The sequence below is a fragment of the Balaenoptera musculus genome, chromosome 2, assembly GCF_009873245.2.
Source record: "Balaenoptera musculus isolate JJ_BM4_2016_0621 chromosome 2, mBalMus1.pri.v3, whole genome shotgun sequence".
Taxonomy (NCBI): Eukaryota; Metazoa; Chordata; class Mammalia; order Artiodactyla; family Balaenopteridae; genus Balaenoptera; species Balaenoptera musculus.
In genome coordinates this window covers 48,884,391-48,890,390 of record NC_045786.1, presented here as the reverse complement: position 1 = coordinate 48,890,390, position 6,000 = coordinate 48,884,391, and positions in this window count along the sequence as shown.

The following is a 6,000-nucleotide window of genomic DNA, read 5'->3' as shown; positions in this document are numbered from 1 at the left end:
AATTTGACAGATGAGATAACAGCTCCTTGTTCAGATTAGCAGCCCTGCTGCTGCCTGGAGTGCTCTGTGGCTGCTGCAGATGTACCATTACTGTGGGCTCCATGCTTTCCTTTTCCTAGTTGATTTTATTCCTTCCTTTAGCTCAGAGAGGGAGATCGTATTATGCCTACAGTCAAGGAGCAGCTCACATTACAGCACTACCTTCAGTCAGCCAGAGAGCTGGTCTCGGTAGCATCATGCGAACTTACTCCCTTCTGCTGATTGGATGGGTCTGGAGAGTTTCTGCTGCCCCGGGGCAGTGCAGTGTGACCAGAGCCCCGGGTGTTCCAGAGTGTCAGTCGGGCCCTTGCTGCTGTCTTGTTTCTTGCCCAGGTCCAGGCATCCGCTTCCGTTCTCTGCTAGGTGTGGAGCCCAGCCCTGATGCTTAGATGTGTTCTCACCTCCCTTCTTCTGAGGGCTGGCTCTGCTTCTGTCTGCTGGTCCAACCCCGATGGAGTATGAAGGTGAGATGCTGACAGTGTCTAGTGATGGAACTTGGACTCTGAGCCACAGCATCTTGCCCCACCTCCCCAGTTGCTGCTCTTAGAGGCTGATGCCAATCCTGCCTGGCCCAGCATTAGTTCCGCAGCTGCGACTTGGTGAATCACATGTTGCTGGGCCTTGCTGTTCCAGCCCTGGAAGCTGCTGGCATGTTAAATTATTATTAGTAGTAATAATGATAGAAGCAGTAACAATTAGCATTTATTGATTGCTTCCTAGGTTGCAAGCTATGGACTAAGTGTATTACACATACTGTTTCATTTAATTCTCAGAAGAACCCTATGAGATAGCTTCTATTTTTGGCAAAATTTTCCTAATGGGAAAACTGGGACCCAGAAGGGTTAAGCTGAGACTGGAACTCAGAGTTTTCAGGTTTAAAGTCTGTGCTCCTAACCACTAGGACACAGTGTCTCCACTGCAAAGTGCCCAAGCCTGTCCCTGATTGACAGCTGCTGGAAATTCAACATGAAAAACAACTAATGAGTTTCTTTTAGAAGCTGCTGAACATCACTGGGGCAAGTATTTCGGGGAGGCATCTGATTTTGCAACTTTGCGCTCTGGGCTCTGATGAGGAAAGTTCTCAAAAGTTCATGGGCACACTTTTTGCATACAGACGACTGCTTACAGTTTAAATATCCGAGAAGGGAGATGATACCTTCTGTCATCCCCGATTGGTGTATAGAATTAGGAAGGAAACATGACCAGCTGAAAGTGGGAATCATGTCAGGCCCGGAGTGACTGTAAAAATAGCCTGAAATAGATGAGCAAATGGAGCAGTGACCTGAAGCTGCCGTATGTCCACGGGAAGCAGGAGGTGCAATGCCATCACCTTCATAGCCTGAATATGAATATTTGGTCCAAGTGCCAGAAACTTTGGCCTCTCCTAGTATATGATATCCCTGGCATACAGCAGCATTGCCACATGGAAATGCTGCCAGACAATGCAGCCTTTGCAGAAAACACCATTTTAGGGTAGTTTCTATAGCATTAATTGCGATTGTTTTGCATTTTTATTACATTTGTCCTTAAGGATGCTTAAAGAGTTTTCAAAGTTATTTTTTAAGCGCCGGTAATCATCTGAGGGATCTCTCAGTGCTTTGTTTATGGCATCTTCTGGTCCCTACCTTTGGAAGGACACAGAGCTTGTGTGGACATGAGCTGAGTGCTTCCAAGGTCACTGGATTCTCTGGCTGGGTTCTTTGATGGTAAGCAGCAGAAACTGACTCTGGCTAACTTAAGCAGGAAAGAATGGGCGTTTATAAGAAAGCATGTGCTAGTTCACACAAGGAATAGCTGAAGAACCAGATGGGACAGGAAGTAGGAAATCTTCAGAAATCTAGGTGTCAAGAACTAGTGCTCTGTCTTTTCAAACTGCTCATTGGTCATGGTGAAACCATCCATTTTTCCTCTTGAGTCATCCAGTCAAAATTCCTGGGGTGGAGAGCAAACTCTCCTTGCTGCAGTCAAGAGCCCACTCTTGGGACCAAGGAGGGGAAACACATTGACTGACTGATAATTCTGTTATGGTAGCTTGATTGTCACAATGGCCCCAATTATTCCCCTCCCTTTACCCATGCCCCTTGTAATGTGACTACAGCTTTTTCCATCAAGGGGAGGTGATTGTTTCTTCACCCTTGAACCTGGCTGGCCTGGTGACTTGCTTTAGCCAACAGTAGGTGGCATACCATTTCTGATGCTGGGCCTCAGGGTGCTCATAAACTTCTGCTTTCTTTCTTGGGAAACTGTCAAGCCAGGAGAACAAATCCAGACCAGCATGTTGGGGGATGAGAGGCCATGTGGAGTGGAGATGGGCTGTCCCAGCTGAGTCATCTTAGCCAGTGTATCCATTATCTATTACTGTGCCTCAGACTACTCCCCAAGCTCAGTAGCTCCACTCAACAATCCCCATTTATAACCTCACACAGTTTCTGGGTCAGGAATCCAGTTGCAGCTTAGATGGGGCGTTCTGGCTTGGGGTCTCTCATGAGATTTTTGGACAAGATGTTGGCTGGGCCTGTAGTCATCTGAGTCTGGAAGATTCTCTCCCAAGGTGACTCCCTTACATGGCTGGCAAGTTGGCATTGCTTGCGGCTGGAGACCTCCGTTACTCCTCACAGGGGCCCCTCTCCACAGGCTGCTTGTGTCCTAACAACAAGATGGCCCCCAGCCCCACCCCCCTGAGCAAGCGATCCAGGAGAGCAAGTTGGAAGCAGCAATGCCTTTTGTGACCTCACTTCAGAAACTTCGTACTTTGACTCTGCCACATTCTATTAGAAGTGAGTCATTACCTTTGGCCAATATTCAAGGGGAGGAGAATTATGGTCCACCTTTTGAAAGGAAGAATGTGAAAGAATTTCCAGATACATCTTGAAACCACTACAAAAAGCCAGCTTCCAGTCACCCCTCCAACTGACCACAGAGGCATAGGCCCCTGGGATCAGCCAGGTCAGCCGACATCAGCAGAAGGTCCCAGCCAACCTGCAGACACATAAGGTTAAAAAATGTGTGTTTAAGCCACAAGGTTTTAGCATAGTTTGTTATACAGCAATAGTTAATTGGTATACTTGTTAAGACTGCATGCTGTGAGGGAGGGCTAGTTCTCCAAAGGAAAGTCAGACACAAACAGAGATCTGCTAACATACCTGTTTTCACAGAGCAGGCAGTTCTGTGAAGGAATGGCACAGGTAGATGTCATACAGTGAAAGAATCATAGGAGTAGAAGCATTGCAAGGCCCAGACTTCTTTCAGACTATAAGCTCCCAGAGCACAACTGTCATGTCTATCTTCAGTAACCCTGTGAAGGAGATCACAGTGCGGATGCCAAGTGACTGACTCTGTTTTAAAATTTATTTTATTGAAGTATAGTTGATTTACAATGTTGTGCTACTTTCTGCTATACTGAAAAGTGATTCAGTTTTTTGTGTATATACATTCTTCTTCATACTCTTTTCCATTATGGTTTATCACAGGATATTGAATATAGTTGAATATAACTATATTGAGTATAGTTCCCAGCAGGACCTTGTTGTTTATCCATTCTATATGTAACAGTTTGCATCTGCTAATCCCAAACTCCCAAACCATCCCTCCGCTATCCCACTCCCTCTTGGCAACCACAGGTCTGTTCTCTATGTCTGTGAGTCTGTTTCTCTTTCGTAGATAAGTTCATTTGTGTCATATTTTAGATTCCACATATAAGTGATATCATATGGTATTTGTATTTCTGACTTACTTCACTTAGTATGATAATCTCTAGGTCCATCCATGTTGCTGCAAATGGCATTATTTCATTTTTTTAATGGCTAATATTCCATTGTATATATATGTACCACATCTTCTTTAACCATTCATCTGTTGATGGACGTTTAGGTTGTTTCCATGTCTTGGCTACTGTGAATAGTGCTGCTATGAACATTGGAATGCATGTTTCTTTTTGAATTATAGTTTTGTCCAGATATATGCCCAGAAATGAGATTGCTGGATCATATGGCAACTCTATTTTTAGTTTTTTGAGGAACCTCCATGCTGTTTTCCATAGTAGCTGCACCAATTTACATTCCCACCAACAGTGTAAGAGGGTTTCCTTTTCTCCACACCCTCTCCAGCATTTGTTATTTGTAGACTTCTTAATGATGGCCATTCTGACCGGTGTGAGGTGGTACCTCACTGTAGTTTTGACTTGCATTTCTCTAACAATTAGCAATGCTGAGCATCTTTTCATGTGCCTGTTAGCCATCTGTATGTCAAATGACTGACTCTTGATTAAAAGAAGAAACTGGTCATCCCTGGAGGGACATTAGCCTTGGCCTTTCCTAAGAGGTGCCATCTGAGCAGGGTTTCAAAGCGCCATAGAAATTTCTGAAGTACTCAGTTTTAATTACTCAAATTAATTATTCAAAGGGTTTGAATATGCAAAGCCTTAATGGTGTAAAGCAGGACGGCATAGTTTAGAAACCAGAGGTAGTTCAGAATTCCTAGAACTTGAGGTCCAAGGAAATACTGGTGGAAAAGCAGCATAAGCAGGTCAAAAAGGGGCAGACCATCAAAAGCTTTCCATGTAGGTGATCATTCATCTTAGGGTTCCCAGGACAGCCTTAGTGGAGGCATGCAGTCCTAGTGATGTTATTAATAGGGCTCCCTTTTGATATAAAATAAGTCCTGGTTTAGATGATGAATTATATGGTCAGCTCAGTCCTATGCCATGATGAGAAGAACCAGTGTTCACAGTTTAATCAATGACTGGTGTTCACAGTTTAATCAATGCTTTTCAATCTATAATGAAACAATGAAAAAATATAACTTTATTTTTGAGTTGAGAGTAAATTGGAGAGAAAACTGAGAATTATGAAAGTTATTTTTGGTGAGTGATTGGCAATGCAAGACTTTCAAAAAAGTCTCCTTAACCCTGTTTTTCACAAGATTGTATTTTTTCCCTACAGCTTCCTGTTAGAAATGCAAACAATTTTTAATATGAACTGAAAATTTTCATTTGCTACATGCACCAGTGAACAACTGTTATGACACCACCATTATTTTTAAAAGTTGCATGAAATAACTACATTTTTTTCTCTGATCAGAGAAAATGGTCATGGGAGAAACTTCATTATTTTTATTTTTCTAATTAATATTTAGTTACAAGAGTATGCTCCTAATGATGGCTCAAATGATGCAGACAGGTTTACAATAAAAGTTATTATTTAATTCCCTCCTGATTGTCAATTAACTCCTCTGAGTTAGGTAATGGTCTTTCTTACCTACAAGTTATCAAGATATTGTCGTATATTTTATTGAAATATTCTATAGTTTTATTTATAATTTCATTTCATTTAAGCATTTAAATATAGGTAAACTTGGGATATGATATGAGGTAGGAATCTAATTTTATAATTTTTTTCATTAGACAATTTTAATCACTAATTTAAATACTTACCTTTATTCTCATAAATGTATGCTTAGTTTGGGGACGTGTGTTGTGTCCCATTAATCTAAGTACATAGTTTTATATTTATACACCACTGTTTAAATTTCTATGGCTTTTTACTATGTTTTGATCATTGATAGGACAAAGTCTCCCTTATCGTTCTATTTCTCAAAAATTCCTTATTGGCTTTTCACACATTTTTTTTTTTTTTTCAAATGATTTTACAATCAGGTCATCAAGTTCCAGTTTTAAAAATTCCTCTTGTGCACAGGGGATTTTGAGGGCAGTGAAACTATTCTGTATGATACTGTAATGGTGGACATTACAAATTATGATATTATACATTCATGAACACTGAAAAAAACCTGTACTATATGAAGAGTGAACCTTAAAGTAAACTATGGATTTTAGTTAATAGTGACTCATCGATATTGGTTCAACAGTTGACACTGATGCAAGATAGTAACAAAGGGGACACTGAGGGCAGGGGGAGAGGAAGTATATGGGAACTCTCCACTTTCTGCTCAATTTTTCTATAA